General features: G+C 44.1%; 1 long non-coding RNA gene and 1 other non-coding gene across 3 annotated transcripts; both read right to left on the bottom strand.

The window, feature by feature from the left end:
• Positions 1–2,459: 2,459 nt before the first annotated feature.
• LOC123571966 (U6 spliceosomal RNA) lies at positions 2,460–2,566 on the bottom strand. The gene has a single exon (XR_006696324.1). It is a non-coding gene; the product is annotated as a U6 spliceosomal RNA (small nuclear RNA).
• Positions 2,567–14,763: 12,197 nt separating this feature from the next.
• On the bottom strand, positions 14,764–19,067 carry LOC123571845 (uncharacterized). Of its 2 annotated transcripts, none has more exons than XR_012431822.1 (3): positions 18,801–19,067; positions 16,934–17,114; positions 14,764–15,236 (listed from the first exon to the last, which is right to left on the bottom strand). It is a non-coding gene; the product is annotated as an uncharacterized lncRNA (long non-coding RNA). The 2 variants fall into 2 exon arrangements; XR_006696129.2 differs by having other exon boundaries at positions 14,768–15,236; positions 16,934–17,041.
• Between the last annotated feature and the right edge of the window lie 2,551 nt (positions 19,068–21,618).

Raw genomic sequence — 21,618 nt, 5'->3', positions numbered from 1 at the left:
GTTAAAGAATGGTATGGCATGAGTGTTTATTGTCTCGGTTTGACCTGAGGTAGAAATATAATTAATATGAAATCTCAAATCGGTTTAAGATGGATCCTATGTGCCAATTGACAAATGAAATATCCTTGAGAACTGGTTACAAACATCTAGAAGGTTTAAGGATATTAACAGTGTCAGAGCATGGGAAGAGGGATTAAAAGATTTCTTTGGAAAAAATCTGTGCTGTGAACTCCATCCCTTCTACCCCAAGGGGATATATCCTGTGATCCCGAATATAATGAGGTAGATCTTCAGTGAGAGCATCTGAGAGCTTGGTAAGTGACCAGTTAGGTGGTCTGGGGTGTAACCCTCCCAAATCTAGAGGGCTAGAGATGGGCCAACTAGTTGCTTTGCTGGTAGAGCCACAAGAGTGCTAGTTAACAGACTGTACTCCCACAGTTTTTTATTTGGGAGGGGGTAAGGGTTTGATGAGGGTTTTCTGTAGACTAGATGGATGTGTGGCAGATGGGAGAAAAATCTAGGCTGAACTGTATTAAGTCCAACTCAAGAGGACCACCTGGGAGATGAGAAAGAAGTCTTCAACTATGAAAAATGTGTGGGTGCATCACCATGACCCAGGGCCGAGAGGGATGCAGCTAGGCTAAGGAGCAGAATATGTCACCTCTTCAGGAGACTTGAAGCTGGGTCACAGAGCTGGGTCTCCCAGAAGTGCCCAAGAAAGCTCTAGAAGGTAAAATGCCAGCTTCAGTCATCTGCTAGTTCCAAAGAAGCCACCAGCTAAGGAAGAACTGTCCTACCTCCTTACTTCTCAAACCCTTGCTTCAACCTTGGTAGCAAGGTCTGAAATAGCAGCTGTCAATGGGGGTAAACAGCCTCCCCAGTTGGGTTTGTGAGATGTTTTAAGGGATAGGGGCAGTGATAGTTTTAAGGGGCTAAACTTTCAGAAGCCGAGTGTTTATTCCTAAAGTTCATTTGTTTGAGAAATTTGCCCACAGCTGAGTGCCAATGCTGGTCCTTCTTTTCTTACCTACCCTTTCGAGCTCAGCTTCCAATTTACAAAAGAAAGCCATGTGTTCTGAATCTCACTATCATGCACTGACCCCTGGGCAACAAGCAGGGATTTTTGAAAAACTGGTGTCAACCTTGAGTAAATGAATGACCCCCCAAACCCAGTAACAATCCTTTTGCAAATCTCATGGTTTAATAAAATTGAAGGAGGATCTATCCTGCCAGATGAGGCCCTTTATGGTTGCCACTGGCTTTGCAAGCATGACTTAAGAAGTAGACTTTATTGAGTAAAGGAAAACCCCCCAGGTCAAGGGGGGTTTTAAACAAGACAAGGATCTTCAGTGTTCCTCATTCTACTCATCTTTCCATGTGAGTTGTTTCTAGGGCCAGGGCTTCTGCTGGACACTTTTATTTTATTTTTTTTTCTAGTAAAGTGACCCATTCCTAGAAGTGGCCTCCATGGGAGGAAGTGGCATCAGGCAGTCTTGATTTGGAGTGCCAGCTGTTTTCAGAAGTTGCCTAGGAAAGTTAGCTGTCTGACCCCTGGGGGCTTTAGGGACATCTGGAGCAACAGACTCTCTCTTTGACCTAACACTAATCGGGCTCTTTTAAGCCCTGAAGACCCAGACCTTGGGCTCCGTCCTTGGCTTGCTTATTCTGCTTTCAGAAAGAATCCTGGTGAGTTAGTGTCATTAGAATCCCCCCCCCTTGGTATCTGACCACCCTTGATATCTGATGAAATTCCTCAACCCCTCTCCCTCAGTATCTTACTATCCTGGCTGCCTTCAGCTAGAAGCTGAAACAGTTTAGAATCCATCTTATTGCTGATGTTCCCTTTTAGTAATTTCCATCCACTGACCCCACCCTGTACCTTGGCCATAATTTCCCACTTGTCTTTGTATTCAGAAGGGAGCCCATTATAAACTGAGTTCTCTCTTTCCCTACTGCAATAGCTCCTGAATAAAATTTATCTTCACTGCTTTAACTTCTGTCTGGCTCTGGTTTTCTTTGACAGGGGTCTGCAGGATGTTAAAGGCCCCTCACCTGGGAGGAAACCATTGGTATCATGGGAAGTTGGACTTAAAGGTACTCATCATGATGGGAGAAGGGAGAGCCCCCACGACCCAGCGAGGTTGTAGTTCAGGTAATTCGTGGTGAGCAAATGAGTTGTTTAGAAGACACTTTTAAGTTATATCCCAAGTAGAGAACAGTGAACACGTCTTAAGTATAGAGCTTAATGAACTTTCAGAAAGTGAACCTTCACACATAAAAAAAGAACACAGGATTATTTTAAAGATAAATATCTGCCTTGTATAATGACTTGTCAGCTGAGAAATCATTGCAGACAATCTCTAATGACAGATCAGAATGTGATATTTAAGGTTGAAAGGATTTTCTTCTATGTGTTTCTTTAAAGTTTTATTTTAGTTTTAATTGACACATAATGTAATAAAAATATGGAACACTTCGTGAATTCGCATGTTATTCTTGTGTAGGGGCCATGTTAATCTTCTCTGTATCATTCTAATTTTAATATATGTGCTGCTGAAGCAAGTACTCTTCTGTGTACTTTTGTCAACAAGGTTTTTTAGAGCTTTAGGTATAAAAGAAGAAATAATAGCAATAGAACTATCAGAGGCATTTGAACCACAGCAACTTCATCTTGAATTGGGGAGGGGTAAAATAAGGCTGAGACCTACTAGGCTGCACTCCCAGGAGGTTAAGCATTCTGTGTCACAGGATGAGAGAGGAGGTTGGCACATCAGACAGGTCATAAAGTCCATGCTGATAAAACAGGCTGCGGTAATGAAGCCAGCCAAAACCCATCAAAACTAAGGTGGCGATGAAAGTGACCTTTGGTTGTCCTCACTGCTCATTACACACTAATTATAATGCATTAGCATGCTAGAAGACACTCCCACCAGCGCCACCACAGTTTACAAATGCCATGGCAATGCCAGGAAGTTACCCTATATGGTCTAAAAAGGGGAGGAACCCTTAATTCCAGGAATTTCCCATCCCTTTCCAGGAAAAAAAACTCATGAATAATCCACCCCTTGTTTAGCATATAATCAAGAAGTAACAATACTTATAGCCAGCTGAGCATCCTGTGCTGCTCCTCTGTCTATGGAGTAGCCATTCTTTTATTCCTTTACTTTCTTGATAAACTTGCTTTCACTTCACTCTATGGACTCACTCCAAATCCTGTCTTGTGTGAGATCAAGAACCCTCTCTGAGGGCACTGTGACATCCTGAGTACTTTGAACTAAAGGACACTGGAAGGTCTCAGAAGCAGCCTCAGAACCAAGGTCTCTCTGACCTCCTGCCCTCCTGTCTCCCACCCCTCCTTCTCTCCTGAAATAAGTCAGGAACAAGAATTCCTCTTCCCCAAGGGTGAAGGGGGGCCCTTAGAAGCTAGAACTCCCTTTACCCAAAGCAAGCTATTACTCCAAAGTTCCTCCAACCTTTCTGTCTAAGAGCTCGTGCAGAGGCCAGGGGGTTCCACTTGGCACTTTGAGGGTTTGCTGAAAAACCAACTTGGAAAAGGTAGACTAACTGGAGAAAAGGCATATACATTTATGTAATGTGTATATACAGGAGCCTTCAGAAGGAAGACCCAAAGATACAGGGGAAATTGTCCATTTTCATGCTTAGGTTCAAAAAAGTATGGACAGCCATGTAGAAATGTGATTAGACAGAAGGGTGTGATCTAATGCTAATAGACTAAATGGGGAAGTCCAGCAAGGCCTGTCTGTCCCTCTCTGAGCCTGCATTTCTTCCTTCTGGGTATGGGGCAGGACGCTTTCTGAAATGGGAGTCTTATGACTTACGGTCAAACAAGGAAGATCAGATAACCTTTTTTTTTTTTTTATGGCCAGTATTACACAGAAAGGTAGAGGAAAAGTTGGAGTATTATGTTCAGGTTTCATGGCTGGCTTTAGGGGAAAGGGGTTCTGGTTTCTGTGACCTGCCTTGGGGAAGAGGGATTCTAGTTTGTATGACTAGTCTCAGGGGAGAAACTTTTGTTCCTAAGGCTGCTTCTGAGGCCTTCATTTTGGGGTACTGTTTTCTGAGCCCCAACACTGGTCATAAAGATGTTCTCTGATCTGCCCTTGCCTGATAGTAGGTCATAAGACCTTACCTCATTCCAAAGGGTCCTGCCCCATACCCAGGAGGAATAAATGCTACAACAGAGAGGCCAAGAAGATTCTGAGCAGACAGGCCTTTCTGGGCTTCCCCACTCTATCTATTACTATTAGGTCATACCCTTTTGTCTAATCACATTTCTACATGGCTATCCATGTTTCATGGAACCTAAGCATAAAAACAAACTATTTTCCCTGGGTCCTTGGGTCTTCATTTCTGAAGCATTCTGGGTCATGTAAAACTGTGATTAAATGAATCTGTATGCTCTTCTCTTGTTAACCTGTCTTTTGTTATAGGAGTTTCTGCAGTGACACTTGTGATGGGGAGGAAAGGTATCACACCTTTCTGTCCCTACAGTTTATATATATAGTCAATACTCCTCCATGGAGACAGAAAAAACTGGTGATTGGGAAGGGGGACTGAAAGTTGGGGATCTTGGCCAGGCATGGTGGCTCATGCCTGTAATCCCAGAACTCTGGGAGACTGAGGTGGGCGGATCACCTGAGGTCAGGAGTCTGAGACCAGCCTGGCCAACATGGTGAAACCCTGCCTCTACTAAAAATACAAAAATTACCCAGGCGTGGTGGCAGATGCCTGTAGTCCCAGCTACTCGAGAGGCTGAGGCAGGAGAATTGCTTGAACCCAGGAGGCAGAGGTTGCAGTGAGCTGAGATCCTGCCACTGCACTCCAGCCTGGATGACAGAGCAAGACTCCATCTCAAAAAAAAAAAAAAAAAAAAGGAAAGTTGGGGATCTGAGGTGAAAGGCAAGTCTATTTTTCATCATCTACCTTCATATTCTGCTTGATTTTTTTCTTTGCTTTTGCCATAAGCATATATTATTATTATTATTTTTTTTTTTTTTTTTTTTTGAGGCGGAGTCTCGCTCTGTCGCCCAGGCTGGAGTGCAGTGGCGCGATCTCGGCTCACTGCAAGCTCCGCCTCCCGGGTTCCCGCCATTCTCCTGCCTCAGCCTCCCGAGTAGCTGGGACTACAGGCGCCGCCACCACGCCCGGCTAATTTTTTTGTATTTTTAGTGGAGACGGGGTTTCATTGTGTTAGCCAGGATGGTCTCGATCTCCTGACCTCGTGATCCGCCCGCCTCGGCCTCCCAAAGTGCTGGGATTACAGGCTTGAGCCACCGCGCCTGGCCAGCATATATTATTTTTAAAGAAAAAAGGGTATCTTTTATAAACCTACTGTGACAAATAATAAAGCAATAAAAGATATAAAGGAAGCATTGCAGAAAATACAAGGAGAAATGAATAGAAATATAAAAGTCATGAGAGGAGAACCCTCAAAAAACCCCTTTCAAGTTTTAACAATTGAGCAGACAAAAAATAAGTAAGGGTATAAATAGCAGTTCTCAATATAGGCTGTATATGAAGAACAATTTAGAAGTTTCTTTTTAAATGCTTTTTTGTTATGGAAACTTCAAACATATGCAAAAGTAATAGACTAACCAAATGAGCCCACATGGTCCATCACCCAACATCAACCATTATCAATTCATGGCCAACTGTATCGCCATCCACTTTCCCCCTTTCCAAATTATACTGAAGCAAATAGCAGAAATCATATTGCTTTATCTATAAATATTTCCTCCAGTCAGTATCTCTAACATGTAAGGACTCGTTTTAAAAAGCATAACCACAATACGTTTATCACTTTTTAAAAATTAAAAATTTGTAAGTGTAGTATCATTATCACACTTAAAAATAACAGTAATTCCTTAACTTCATCAAAAATTTAGTGTTAAAGTTTCCAATTGTTGCACAAATGCCATTATTAAAAAGCTATGTTTATTTCATTTTAGTTTTTTGAGACAGGGTTTTGCTCTGTCATCCAGGCTGGAATGCAATGGCATGATCAGGGCTCACTGCAACCTCTGCATCCTGGGCTCAAAATCTTTTTGCCTCAGCCTCCCAAGTAGCTGGGACTACAGGCATGCACCACCGTGCCTGGCCTATTGTTGTATTTTTCTTGTAGGGACAGGGTTTTGCCATATTGCCCAGGCTGGTCTCAAACTCCTGGAATCAAGCAATCCGCCAGCCTTGTTTCCCAAAGTGCTGGGATTACACATGTGAACCACTGCCCCTGGCGAAAAAAGCTGTGTTTAACTCAGGATCTGAGTAAGGTCTATACATTTTGATTAGTTGATGTGTCTCACAAGTCTCTTATTGTAATCTATACCTAGGAAGTGTCAACTGAAGAAAGACAAAGTTCATAAATGTGGGAAGGAAAGCTTTGTGTCTCATAAAGGGTTGCAGCCTGCAGGATGGCCATTCTGACAGACTGGGAAGCACAGCCTCCAGTAAGAAGCCAGAAACAGACACTTCAAGGTAGGGGCAAAGGGAGCAGAAATTTATGCGGAGCACAGTGGCCAAATATACATATTTATTAAGCTATAGGAAGAGTCATGAACATTTATGAAAGGAGAAACATGTGCATGCACAATTGAGCTTCATGCCTCTCCATGAGTCCCAGGGACAAAACATAGCAAAGTCAGCATGATCTGAGGGCAGAGTTTTTGGCCCTCTGATATCAAAAGGTGAAGCAGAGGACACACAAACCCTTACTGTGCCTTCTCCTTAGACTGGCCAGAACTACTTCAGTGGTGATCTCTTATCAGGCAAAAAAGGAGGGACTGCCTTAGGCACTTGGTTGATTGATATCTGTGGTGGAGTCTTTTGAAAGGGCTGGTTTCTGCTAAGCCCTGAGGGAAGAAAGCCTAATCATGGTTAGTCAGGGAGGGGGTATAACAAGGTGTGTCTGACCCCCCATCCCATCATAGCCAAGAACTCAGTTTTCAAGGTTATGCTGGGGGCTCCTTGGCCAAGCAGTCAGTTGAGGGGCTTAGAATTTTATTTTTAGTTTACAGAAGCTTCTAGAAAATTTTGTTGTTCAGGCTCCATCCAGACGACATAGAATTTTACCTGAGTCCTATGATTGTGGAAAAAAGAAACAGCTAAGAATCCTTCCTATGCCCACCCATTTTGTGTTCTGGAAAAGGCCCATTGCGAAGGACCATGTTTTCCCATATGACTTAGGTGGGACTCAGAACAAATGCCTGTTAACCAAACTTTGGTTAAGATTCTCTCCTTCGCTCAGGTCCCCACAACATCTTCTTAGCAGCCCCTCAAGAATAGGCTGGCCTCAGAGCAAACCATTCTCTGATCTGTTATTCCATCAGGCCACTTTTTCATCCCAGGTCGTCACACCAGGGTCTTTCTTGTCTTGTTTACTTCTCTCTATAAAAGAAATCCCTTTTTGGCCTTGAGAACTGTCAAAATCATTAATAGGGAGGCCATTAGGCTAATACAGCTCCAGCACCTTGAGTTCCTAAGCAAACTAAAACCCAACTCAATGTAAACAATAGAGCAAAACTTAAGCTTAACCAATCAGAAACTGCCAACTAACCTCTAACTAGAGAATTTACCAATCAGGAATGACCAACTAACCTCTAACTAGGGATTTTCCTTTTCAACCAAGCAAATATTTAATTTGCCTTACTTCTATGAACACCTTTAAAAAGTTTCCCCTTACCTTCTTGGTGGAACGCTAAACTGCTTGTGGTCTGGTACTGCCCCATGCATAAATAGCTGAATGCTCAAATAAACTTATTAAAATTTTAATGTGCATAAGCTTTTTTTTTTTTTTTTTTAAACAGATCTTATGGTCAGAAGGTTCTCCCTGTTGTAATAGCTCTTCTCTCACTATTGCAATAGTTCCTCCCACTCCCCTTTGCAATATATTTTTTTTAATAAAGTCTTTCATCACTAAGTCTGGATTTGTTTTTTATTTCACAATTCCCAGAAATTTTGATGCATTCTCCAGTTGATTATAATATGAAATGAGAATTGAGAGCCACTGCTTAGAGGATGTGAACAATGCATTTACTAGGACAACCTAATACATACATATATCTGTGTTAGTGTGTGTTCCTCCAGAAAGGAGATTTAGGAGGTAATCTCAAGAAGCTCAAGAGAAAGAGCAGGAACTGTGAGACAGGAAGGGGAAAAAGCCCATCCAGGGTGCATAAAAAATGAGTGGATTTCTTCTGTGGGCGACTGAAGCTCAATCTTTCTGGGGATTCTAGGAAGAATATATAGAACACACCTTAGATTTTCTCTCTCAAGGGACAGCAAAGCTGGGGTTTGTATCCTGTTTTTCCTGTTCCTCACTGATTGAGAATTGTCTCTGACAGTTTCAAATCTCAAACACTGCTGGACTGTCCCTGGAGCAACTTTAGGTAGACAAGCAGAGAAATGTACAGGTTCTTGAGGGGAACTGTCCCGTTGGCACATTGTCCAGTGCAGCTTCAGGCAAACTCTGAGGGGGGCCAAAGGAATATGGAGTTGGAGGTCAGTAACATCTGTTGCAACATTGAACTTCACACCTATTGAGAATATCCTTTTTAATTCTTTCAATTATCAGTGAGTATCAAAATTTGACCACAAAGAAGTCTCTACATTTTCCCAAATAGAAACTTTAAGATTTGTTGAATGCTTACTATGAGCTAAGGCTTCCCAGGTATTTATTATCTTTATTTAACTCTTAGGGCAACCATTTGAGATCGGTATTGTTGTCATCTCCATTGTACAAATGAAGAAATTCAGCCTTAGGTTAAATAATTTGCCCAAGAACATATAGTCAGAAAAAGACAGAGCAGGGATGCAAACCCCAGCCTTCTGACTCAAGCATTCAAACTGTTAACCACTATGAGGTATGCTTCACCAAAGCCTTTACTCATAATGTGGAAAAACAAGAAGTTTATAATAACAATGGTACAAAATGATCAAACAATAAATATGCCAACCATTTGGAGATTTAAAAAATTTATCTGATGAGACAATGAAAGCAATGGTAAGAAAAACCCTATAAAGTAAAACGTATGGGTTATGGTTAAAATTGTGATAAAAGGGAATAGCACTATAAATATGAAAGAGTGACATATGAATTAAACATTCTACTCAAAAGGTTATGAAAAGAATAAAGCTTTGGAAAATGGAAGTGAGGGATTCATAAAAATGACAGCAGAGTGGATTTTCATTTCAGGTAAAGATGGAATAACAGAAACTGGATTGATCCTCCTGCTGAAACAACGAAAAAATAGACAAAACATGTGAAACTGTAACTGCTCAATGGACTCTTCCTGCCCACTGCACAAACAAAATCAATTCCTGGAGACCATGGCATTGCAGTAAAGAAAGAGTTTAATTGATGTAAGGCTGGCCACATCACACAGGAGACAGAGTTATTACTCAAGTCAATCTTGCTGAAGGCTCACAGGTTCAGGGTTTTTCAAAGGTAGTTTGGGGAAAGGAGTAGGAGTGCTCATTGGTGATTGGTTGGAGGTGCAATCAAAAGGGTGTGGGAAATGATTCTCCTGAGTGCTGAGTCACTTCTGGGTGGGGTCACAGGAGTGGTTGGTGGGTCCAGGCAGAGCCATCCATTATTGGACATGCAAAAAAACTGAGAAGATATCTCAAAAGGCCAATCTTAGGTTCTATAATATTAATGTTATCTGCAGGAATAATTGGGGAAGTTGCATATCTTGTGACCTCCAGAATAATGGCTGTCAATTGTCTGTGTCTACACCTTAGCAGAATTTAGGCTCCTCTATCCTCCTCGCCTGGTGGTCTCTCATTAGCGTTACAAAGGTGGTTGAGTTTGGGGGAAGGGCTATTATCATGTAAACTATAAACTATATTTCTCCCAAAGTTAGCTTACTTAAACCTAGGAGGGCAGCTTGAAGGCTAAAGGCAAGAGAAGTTGGCTAGATCAGATCTCCCCTACTGCCATAATTTTATCACTGTTACATAATTTTTATAAACGCAGTTTCAAAACAATGATTTTTTTTTAAGACACTCGACATCAAACAACAAAAGATTCCTTCACAGGAAACAAAGGAGGTGAACCCTATCTTGAGAGAGTTTCCAGTTCTTGGAACAGGAAGGGGAACCCAGCAGAGTACAGTACTTTTTTTGAGTTGAGGGGAAGGAGCTGAGAGTCTGAAGGAGAATAAAAGCTTCTGGAGTTTTCAGGACAGACTACCAACAAGCAAAGAATTGCACACAGAAAGAAACCCAGAGATCTGTAGAGAGTTCTTTTCTAGTATTTGGCAGAGTACACACAGTGCACATGCACGTGTGTGTGAGGAGCCAACCTGAGGTCAGGAAAATAAGTTTTCCAAAAAGATTAGAAGTAGCAGTGCCCAGGGTTCACAAAAAGCCAGGAATAGTGGCCCAATCTCACCAGCCAGGGCACTGGGTAGTCCCTGTGGAAGAGTCTTGCCTTAATAATGGGAAATTATGAATGAATCCTGTTGCAGTTCTACCTAACAAATCTTTAAGACCTAAAAGAAACAAACTCTTTCCAAACAACTTAATAGTGTTCCAAAACAAAGTTTAAGAATATTTATAGGAATACAAAAATACCCACACCTAACAAGTAAATTTCACTATATCTGCCATCCAACAAAAATTGTCAGGCATGCAAAGAAGTAAGAAAATACGACCCATATTAAGGAGATAAATTGTTCAATCGAAACCATGCAGAACTGACACATATTATAATTAGTAGGACATTAAAACAGTTGTAACTATATGCATATGTTCACAAAGTTGAGTAGAGATATAAAAGATGTAAAAGAAAAAAGACATAAAACTTTTAAATGAAAACTATAATAAAAGTGAACTGTAGGACAACTTCAAACAATACAGTTGGAGCTTCCAAAACAGAGGAGAGAGAGAGAGAGAGAGAGACAGAAAAAATACTTGAAAAAATAATGCTTGAAATTTTCCCAAATTTGATGGAACTATAAATCTATAGATCCAAGAACCTCAGAAAATACTCAAGTACATAAACATAACGAAAACAACTCTAAGGCGCATCATAAAACTGGTGATACAGAGAAGCTCTTAAAAGCAGCCAGAGAGAATAAAAGGCATTACAGAAAAGCAAGGATGAGGAAGACTTTAGATTTCTTGTTCAACACAATGTGAGTGAGAAAATAGTTATCTTGGTCAGCTTGGGCTGCTATAACAAATTACCACAGACTAGGTGATATAAACAACAAACATTCATTTTTCACGGTTCTAGAGATTGGAAAGTTCAAGAGCAAGATGCAGGCAGACTTGACGTCTGATGAGAGCTCACTTTCTGGTTTGCAGAAGGCCATCTTTTTTATTGTGTTCTCACATGGCAGAGAGCAGAGAGAGAAAAGGCAAGCTCTCTTGTGTATTTTTATGAGAACACTAATTTCATTCCTGAGGGCTCCACTCTCATGATATAATTACCTCCCAAAAGCCCCACGTTCCAATATCATCAACACTGGGTGTTAGGATTTCAACATATGAATGTGAGGGGAACATAGTTCATAGCACTAGTGAAGCAACATTTTTAAAGTGCTAAAATAAAAATACTATCAACCTATAATTTTATAACCAATAAAAATATCTTTTAAAAATGAAGGCTGGCTGGGCGCAGTGGCTCACACCTGTAATCTCAGCACTTTGAAAGGCTGAAATGGGCAGATCACCTGAGGCCAGGAGTTTGAGACCAGCCTGGCCAACATGGTGAAACCCTGTCTCTACCAAAAAATACAAAAATTAGCCTGGCATGTTGGTGGGCTCCTGTAATCCCAGCTACTCGGGAGGCTGAGGCAAAAGAATTGTTTGAACCCAGGAGGCGGAAGTTGCTGTAAGCTAAGATCACACCACTGCACTCCAGCCTGGGTGACAGAGTGAGACTCCATCTCAAAAAGTAAAGAAATAAAATTAAATAAAAATGAAAGCAAAATAAATATGCTCCAAACTTAACAAAGGCTGAAAACATTTATCACTACTACATGATGCACTGTAAGAACTATTAAAGGATGTCTTTCAGGCCACAGGAAAATGATGCCAGATGGAAATATGGATCTACACAAAGGAATAAACATCAGAAATTGAATTTCAGTGCCTTAGTTTGTATACACATGCTTGAGCCAACAGGGTGTTTCAGGCAATACCTCATACTTGCAACTTTCTCTGGGGGATTACCCCTGAACAACTGAAGCCATCTTACCCCAGATACCTGAGAATTTTACTGCCTTCCCTACCCTGGCAGCCTATGGCCAATGACCACCTGCGATAGAGGTGCTAAAGCCCCTTTCCTAGCCTCAAAGTGGGACAGTTTCTGTGGCACAATTTGTACTTCAAAGTTCTCTGTGGGATCAGGTGAAGCTAGACTTCACCTTAACCCACATTCTTACATAGCTCCTTTTCCTTCCCTACCCTGCCTCTCTCATTCCTTTATCAGTTTCTCCTGAGACTGCCTTAAAAATATATCACATTTGGTGGCTTACGCCTGTAATCCCAGCAGTTTGGGAGGCTGAGTTGGGCTGATCACTTGAGGTCAGAAGTTCAAGACCAGCCTGGCCAAAATGGCGAAACCCTGTCTCTACTAAAAATACAAAATTAGCCAGGCGTGGTGGTGAGCGCCTGTAATCCCAGCTACTTGCGAGGCTGAGGCAGGAGAATCACTTAAGCCCTGGAGGTGGAGTTTGCAGTGACCCAAGATCACGCTACTGCACTCCAGCCTGGGCGACAGAGCAAGACTGTCTCAAAAAATATATATGTTACATCTTTCCCATGATGACCAGAACAATCCAGCGCTTAGTAACCCTTTTCAGTGTAGTCACTGTCTCTGAGAAATAAATAAACATCTATTTGTTTAAACCACTGGAAAAAAATTTTGCATATATATGAACCTCTGTTTCAGGCTCAGCTTCTGGAAAACCTGAATTAGGAGAGGCACAGAGTATAAAAATGTATCCAATGTAAATACTGAGCAGATGGCATTAACATCAGTAGAGCCTCACAATAACCGAGCTACAAGATGATCATCCTGTGGATATAAGTCAGTCTCTTTTTTCAGTTGTTCTGTTGCTTACTTAGTGGGCTTGTGTATAGAAACCCAACGTGGTTGTCTTAGTCCATTTGTGCTCCTATAATAGAATACCTGAGACTGAGTAATTTATAATGAGTGGAAGTTTGGCTCACTGTTCTGGAGGCTGAAAGTCCAAGATCAAGAAGCTGGCACCTGTCAAGGGCTTTCTTACTATGCTATCACATGGCAGAAGGTAGAACGGCAAGCAAAGACCTAGAAGAGGCTAAATTTGCCCTTTTATAACAGTACCAATCACACCCATGAGGGTGGAGGCCTAGTGTCCTGATTCTTAAAGTCTCTCTCTTCTTAAAGGCTCCACCTCTTTATATTGTTACAATGGCAATTAAATTTTAACATGAGTTGTGGAGAGTAACAAATGTTCAAACCATAGCAGTGGCCATGACATGAGAAATGCAGGCCATGTCTTAGTTCAACAGCATGGACTTCCCCACACCAAGACTGATTTGGCTGCTGCTGCTGTTGAATGCATAATATGCCAACAACAAAGGCCGATGATGAGCCCCTCATATTATATCATTTCCTTGGGAGACCAGCCAGCCACCTGATGGTAGATCAATTACATAGAAGCCCTTCCATCATTAAATGGGCAGCATTTTTATCTCACTGAATTTTTTTTCTGAATATGAATAATTGCTTCTGTTCAGTTTGCTTTAACTAACAGCACAATCCATGGATTTATGAGATTCCTATTCACCCCCAAGGTATCCCACACAACATCACTTCCAACCAAAGAAGTCATTTTACCATAAATAAGTACAGCAAGGGATTCAACTGGTCTTACTATGTGTCCCACCATCTAGAAGCAGCTGGCCCGATAAAATGGTAGAATGGTCTGCTAAGGACTCAATTATGGCAGACATAATTGGGAGACAATACTTTACTAAGTTGCAATATTGTCTTATAGGATGTGTTTTGAGCCAATAATTTATATATGTTTCATTTTCTCTACTGGCAAGAGCACACAGTTTGGAAACCAAGTGATGGAAATGGGAGGGCCTCCTTTTTACAATTAATAATCTGTTTGCAAGAGTTTGTTGACTTTGTCTGTAACTTTGACTTCTGGTCTAGAAGTCCTAATTCCCCAGAGAAGAATGCTTACATCAGGAGACACAATAGTTCCATTCAATTGGAGGCATTTCTACTCAATGAAGACTGAGAAGACCATGTCTGGAATCAGGAATTCCCTGGGGCACCTCTTAATACTAGCATATTCAATAGAAAAGGTCAGTGTGGAAGAGGAGGGTAAGAGTGACCACAAAAATTCAGGACAATTAAGGACTAAAACCCATAAAGAATGAAGGTGTGGGTCACCTCACTGTGTAAAGAATTCTAACCGGCCAAGGTTCTGATCGAAGACAGGAGTATTATGGAATGGGTAATGGAAAAAGGATATGATAAATATCAACTGTGGCTTCATGATCAGATACGAAGCTGAGGACTGAGGCTGCAGTGTTATGTGTATTTAAACCAGTGATTCCAAGCCTCTGCCTGTAAAGGTAAACTGAGGCTGGAGCCGAACCAGGAACGAAGACACAAGGCAAATGGCAGTGAGAGTAGCCTTTTATTAGGGCTTGCGGGCGAGGTTCCTCAGTCCAAAGGCGTGGGCTGAGGAAGTCGCGCTGAGGGAGGAGGGTAGGGGCTTTTTATAGCCCAAGAGGTAGGGAAGCTGGTTGTACAAACAGGGCCTGGGGGGTCTTGAAACTACTAGGGCAGGAGTCGAGTAAGGGTCATGAGGAAGGGGTCTTTGGAAACTGTCAACCGAAACTGCTGTTTACGAACTTGTGGAATGCAGGTGAGCTGCAGGTCACGGGGGAGTGTGGTTGCCCAGACAGAACTCTGACGCATGTAAGTCTGCGGGTATGTACAAGGGTGAAGGGAGTCTTTAACAAAAGGCCTGCTACGCCGGGTAACACCACCATGTTGGGTCTAGATTCCTGCCTAACATTCTGACCTCTTTCTAATAAGAAAATGGGGCGACGTGTTCATCTGGCTGCTTCCTGCTGGTATGGGTCATCGTGGGGTTTTTCGGAGGCTGGAACTCGGGTATAGGGGTGGAGCAGCATCTGATTGAAAGTGACCTGGGAGACTTCTTTCATGCGGTCCTGGATGAAGCGGAGGACACAGGGAGCTATGAGTAGCAAGAAGCCAATGATTAGTAAGGGGCTTAGAAAGGGTACGACTTAACCGGCCACAGACGACTGCCACCACCTAAGTGAGGGCCTTGATCCGAGGTTTTTCTGGTGGAGTCTTTCCTGAATCTTTTCTAGAGTGAGGAGATTGGTTTCTACTAGTCCTGACTCATTAATGTAGTGTGCGGCCGGGAAGGGGAAAGGAGGGGGTTAGGTTAGAGGAGTTAAAAGGGCTGGGTAAGGGTACCGCAACCAGTGGGGGCTTATTCAAGGCTGCACACAAGAAACAACGAGAGATGTTGTGTACCTCAGCCATGTGTACCACTTGAGCCCCTTCTCTGACTAAGGTTAGCCAAGAAAAAGGGTTGCTGCTGTCCTGGGGCTTGCTGCCTGGGCTAGAGCTGAGATGGCTTCCTCCTGTTGTCTGACGTCAGAGGCCAGGCTGACAAGGCTGCTTACGAACTTGATGTGGGCCTTAAAGATCCTGAGTCAGGCCATGGGATAAGACTCACTGTGCCCACCAGCCTTAGGAAGGACAAGATCTCTTCTGCATCCTGAGGAGGCTGGAGAGTTTCAATGAGGCTTATTCTATCTGCTGTGAGGCTTTTTATAGTGGGTGTGAGGTGTATGCCTAGGTAGGTGACAGAAGGGCTGCAAAGTTGAGCCTTAGCCGGGGTAACCTGATAACCTCGGTCACCTAGAAAATTTAAAAGCGTGGCAGTGTCTGCAAGGGAGCACTCCCAGGAAGGACTACATAGTAATAGATCATCTACGTATTGTAGAAGGGTGCTATGGGTTAGGGGGCAGAGGAGGATGTCCTGTGCCAGTGCCTGTCCGAAAAAATGGGGGCTATCTCGGAACCCTTGAGGCAAGACAGTCCAAGTCAGCTGGGAAGAAATATGAGTGTCTGGATCTTCTAATGTAAAAGCAAACAGAAAGTGGCAGTCTGGGTGTAGAGGGATGGTAAAGAAGGCATCTTTCAGGTCAAGGACAGTGAAATGAGTGGTGTCAGGGGGAACGTGTGAGAGGAGTGTATATGGATTAGGAACAACTGGAAAGTTACGGACTACTGCCTCATTGATGAGGCGTAGGTCCTGCACGAGGCGATAGGCCCCAGAGCTTTTCTGTACAGGCAGGATAGGAGTATTGCATGGTGAGTTGGCTGGAACTAGAATGTGCTGCCGGAGCAGGCATGTAATGATGGGTTTTAGTCCTTGTTGGTGTTCAAGGGAGATAGGGAACTGGAATCTAGAGGGGAACTTGGAAGGGTCTTTTAGCCAGATGCGGATCAGAGTGTGGTGCTGGGCAATGATTGGGGTGGAGGTGTCCCACACCTTAGGGTTAATGGGGACTGGAAACCGGAGTGGGAGGTCAGCCTGGCGGGGTTTGTCAGGTGAGAGAAGGGGGAAGAGGAAAGTGAGGTGTGGGGAGGGGTTGGGTCGGAAGTGAACTGAGGCCCCTAGCTTGGAGAGGAGGTCTCGTCCTAACAAGGGGACTGGGCATGAAGGAATGATAAGGAATGAGTGTGAGAAGAGGGAGCCATCCAGGTGGCAAGACAGAAGAGGAGTCTGGCAGTAGGTGGAGGGAGTGCCGTCAATTCCCGTGACTGTGACAGTGGAGGGGTGGCTGGGGCCAGTGAAGGAAGGCGAAACAGAGTAGGTAGCCCTCGTGTCGATAAGGAAGGATATGGACTTACCCGCTACCTGGAGAATGATCCTGGGCTCGGTGAGAGTGAGAGGGGTCCCCGAGTCTGGGCCTCTTCAATCTTCGTCAGTGTCAAGGAGCTGGAAGGCGCCTCCAATACCTGGAGGAGGGTCGTCATGTGGAGGCGCAGCGACCGTCCTTAGGTTGGGGCAGTCTGACCTCCAGTGGCCCATCTGCCGACAGTTCGGACAGGGGCGAGTTGGCTTCTTTGGGTTAGGGCACTGCCTGGGCCATTGGCCGTCGTTGTTGCACTTGAAGCAGGCACCAGATGGCGCTTAGGGAGTACCTCCTTTCTGGGAGCTCCTGGAGCCAGCCGGCCTCAGGGCTGACTACCAAGGCCTGGGTTTGGAGTTGTACCTTCTGTTTTAGCCTGGCCTGTTGTTGGGCCTCAGCTGCTTCCTCCCTGGAGTTGTAGACCTTGAAGGCCAGTTTGACTAAACCCTGAATGGGAGTTTGAGGGCCTTCCTCTGCCTTTTTTAACTTTTTTTGGCTATTGGGGGCTGACTGAGAAATGAAATATGAGGCCAAGATGGTCCCCCCTGCGGGGGAGGCAGGGTCAAGGCGGATGTACTGAATAAGTGCCTCAGTCAGCCGGTTAAGAAAAACAGCCGGATTTTCATCTGCGCCTTGGACTACCTCCTTTAGTTTGTTAAAGTTGACTGATTTGTTAGAGGCTGCCTGCATGACGGCAAGAAGGCACTGAACCATCGTGTCTCGGTGGCGGCCTGCCTGCCCCACCTGCTAGTCCCAGTCAGGCTCAGCCGAGGGCACTGCCTCGGTGTTGACTGGCATGGTAGGGTCAGTTAAATGAACCTGGTTACCATCCTGCCTGGCTGCCGCTAGGATGTGTTCCTGCTCCTCAGGAGACAGGGTTGAGGTCATAACGACATGAAGGTCATGCCAGGTGAGATCACATGCCTAGCATAGATACCTAAACTCTTTGATATAATGAGTAGGATTGGCTGAAAAGGAGCCTGCACACTCCTCAACCTTAGACAAGTCTGCCAATGAAAACGGCACATGGACCCGGACTACTCCTTCGGCGCCTGCCACCTCTCGTAAGGGACACAGGAGGTCGGTCCTGGACCGAGTATGGGCTGAGACAGGCGAGGAAGGGGAGGAGGTGAAGGTAGGGGAGACAGAATCTGTCGGGTTTGGTAAGGGCACAGGACGGGGGGAAGGGTGGGGAGGCATTGACGAGGACAGGGATAACGGTGAGTCAGGGTAAGGAGGAGGTTGGGCAGGAGACTGGAGGGGTGGCCAGGATAGGGTGTCAGGAGGCTCAGAAAAAGAGGAGGAATCATTCCTCTCCTTGCTTGAGGGAAGAGACTTTGCGAGCAGAACTTGAGTTAATGAGCACTGGGCGCAGAGATCTGGGTGAGAACGCAAGTCCCAAAAGGCCTGAACATAGGGTATCTCGGACCATTTGCTTAGTCTCTTGCAGAAGTTGGTCAGATCTGTGAGAATGTTAAAGTCTAGAGTGTCTTCTGCAGGCCCCTGAGACTGATTATCCAATTTATATTGCGGCCACGCTATTGTGCAGAAGAAAATGAGCGGCTTTCGTTTTATGTCTTGGCTGAGACTTAAAGTCTGGAGATTCGCCAAGAGGCACCCCAGAGGAGATTTTCGGTTTGGTTTGGACTGGGTAGTTCCCATGGTCTCAAGGCAGGCAGTCCGCAGGCAATGGGAGCGTCCTCCCACTGCCACGCGAAGTGTGGGATACGGTGGCTTCCGGGGAGGCTGGAAGTCTCCTAGTCCCCGGTGCCGAGGTCATAGTTGACCGGAGAGAGCCCCTGACGCGGCCGCACGTTTTGGACAGGGACTCCCGGAGGGAGCCTTCAGGACGGGGGGGAACTTACCCAGCAGTGATCAAATTGAGTCAAATTTGGTGAGACAGCTCCAGGCTTGAGGAGGGGATCCTGGCTTGGGGAGAGGAGAGCCCACCCGACCCAGCAGGGGTTCGGGGAGGGGGTCTCCTCCCGGGTTTCGGCACCAAATGTAAAGGTAAACTGAGGCTGGAGCCAAACCAGGAACGAAGACACAAGGCAAATGGCAGTGAGAATAGCCTTTTATTAGGGCTTGCAGGCGAGGTTCCTTGGTCCAAAGGTGTGGGCTGAGGAAGTCGCGCTGAGGGAGGAGGGTAGGGGCTTTTTATAGCCCAAGAGGTAGGGAAGCTGGTTGTACAAACAGGGCCTGGGGGGTCTTGAAACTACTAGGGCAGGAGTCGAGTAAGGGTCATGAGGAAGGGGTCTTTGGAAACTGTCAACTGAAACTGCTGTTTACGAACTTGTGGAATGCAGGTGAGCTGCAGGTCATCGGGGAGTGTGGTTGCCTAACCAGAACTCTGACGCATGTAAGTCTGTGGGTATGTACAAGGGTGAAGGGAGTCTTTAACAAAAGGCCTGCTACGCTGGGTAACGCTGCCATGTTGGGTCTAGATTCCTGCCTAACACTGCCCTTCACCTTTCCCCTGTGGTTTTGCACAAAGACTTTCAATGGTGCTCAACTTTAATTCAATGGCAACAAGGTATGAGAAGATACAACCAGACCTGCTGGTGCTGCATATCCCTTGGAGATCTTAGATTTTATGTGGACAACATGACAGATGAGATTTTGTGTTTTGCCTTGTTGGGGAGAGTGCAAGAACATCCTTATTTGTAGGACAGATCTTCTGCCTAACATTTTATGTTAGGTAGAAGTGTAAGGTTGTTTTATGAGAGTTAAGTATGGGCAGAAAGATTGGAATGGATGCTGAGTAGCAAAAAAGGTGGGCTATGCTGATCCTGTGCTTGTTTGTGCCTCTCCCTTTCTTCCTGTGACTTCCTGGGGCTTCCCTGCTGTGGGCTGCTTTTTCCAGGATCTTTCGTCAGCTGACTTCTGGCTGGGTTCAGGCAATGGGAGGCATTACTGGGAGACTGGAAAAAAAAGAATGGAAGAAGCCAGGGAATTTCTTCCTCTTTTTTTCTGTCCTAGCATCATCTCCAGCAGGGACCGAATCTCCTGCATAGCTCCAACTACAGCATACACTAATTTTATGTATGTGAAAGTTTGTGTGAACTAAGCCTGTAAAATGTGTCTCAGGATCACTTAGTTTGTTATATCTGCCAAGAAAAAGGATTGGAAGACACTATTAATGATGCAATCTGCTAAAGATTGTTATCTCTAAGTGGTAGCATTACTGATGACTTTTTTTCATTTGGTAGTTTTTAAAATAAAAAAGTATGCCACCCTTTCACCTCTCTTAATGCTCTTTGATGAATAGTGCAAACTGTCACCTGGTATTTATTTTCAGGAACCTCTAATAGCAGCTCATCAAGCATTTATCTTGCATTTACAAGCTCTAGTTGGAGGTACACTTTTAGCCATCCTCAGTTAAAAAAAATAATTACAGTAGAAGCTGTAGAAATGAACATAAGAAAAAGTAAAAGATGAGCATAATCACTTATCACTGAAGCATTGCTACCTTTTTTCTGCCCACATAGAGATCAGGAAGAGAAAACAACATCTTAAGTAGAATTTATGAAGCAAGGAAGTTATTGGAAAGGAGCACAATGAAAAACTGCTATGGAGTTTTCATGTAAAGAAAATGATCCAGGCTGAGCATAGTAGTTCACGCCTATAATCCCAGCACTTTGGGAGGCCAGGGCAGGTGGATCACTTGAAGTCAGGAGTTTGAGGCCAGCCTGGCCAACATGGTGAAACCCTGTCTCTAATACAAAAATTAGCTGGGTGTGGTGGCACGTGCCTGTAGTCCCAGCTGCTTGGGAGGCTGAGGCAGGAGAATTGCTTGAACCTGGGAGGTGGAGGCTTCAACAAGCCAAGATAGCATCACTGCTCTCCAGCCTGGGCAACAGAGCAAGATTCTGTCAAAAAAAAAAAAAAAAAAAGAGAAAAAAGAGAGAAAAAAAAGAAAGAAAGAAAGAAAGAGAGAAAGAGAAGAAAGAGAGAAAGAGAAGAAAGAGAGAGAGAGAAGAAAGAGGAAGGAAGGAAGGAAGGGAGGGAGGGAGGGAGGGGGCTAATCCAGTACACTAAGTTTATTCAATCAACAGAATTTCTTTCTTTTCTTTGTTTTTTTTCTTTTTGAGACGGAGTTTCACTCTTGTTGCCTAGGCTGGAGTGCAATGGCGCAATCACGACTCACTGCAACCTCTGCCTCCCAAGTTCAAGTGATTCTCCTGCCTCAGCCTCCCGAGTAGCTGGGATTACAGGCATGAGCCACCATGCCCAGCTAATTTTGTATTTTTAGTAGAGACAGGGTTTCTCCTTGTTGGTCAGGCTGGTCTCGAACTTCCGACCTCAGGTGATCCACCTGCCTTGGCCTCCCAAAGTGCTGGGATTACAGGCATAAGCCACTGCTCCCGGACCCAGAATTTCGTATTATTTAATTTGTAAATCTCAAAGCCCAAATCAAATATTATTTTTCTTTTCTAAAATGTTTTTATCTCTATTTTAAAGATAAGAGAGATTCCTTGTCCAGATCAGTCTGACCTGTTTTTTGTAATTCAGATTATTGATAGAACATTCAATAATTTTTTGACTTAATTATAATCCGAGTGACTATCAAGTGCATTCCTCTTATTTAACAAGAAATTGAGACCAACTGACTTGGTTAGGATGAGACAGAGCAGGGACCATTTTTAGGAACCTCCCGCCCCCAAGCATGGAAATAAAGGAAAA

This window comes from Macaca fascicularis, chromosome 2 (genome assembly GCF_037993035.2).
Source record: "Macaca fascicularis isolate 582-1 chromosome 2, T2T-MFA8v1.1".
Classification (NCBI taxonomy): Eukaryota; Metazoa; Chordata; class Mammalia; order Primates; family Cercopithecidae; genus Macaca; species Macaca fascicularis.
The sequence above is the reverse complement of the archived record's forward strand: the minus strand, read 5'-3'. Positions and strand labels throughout refer to the sequence as shown.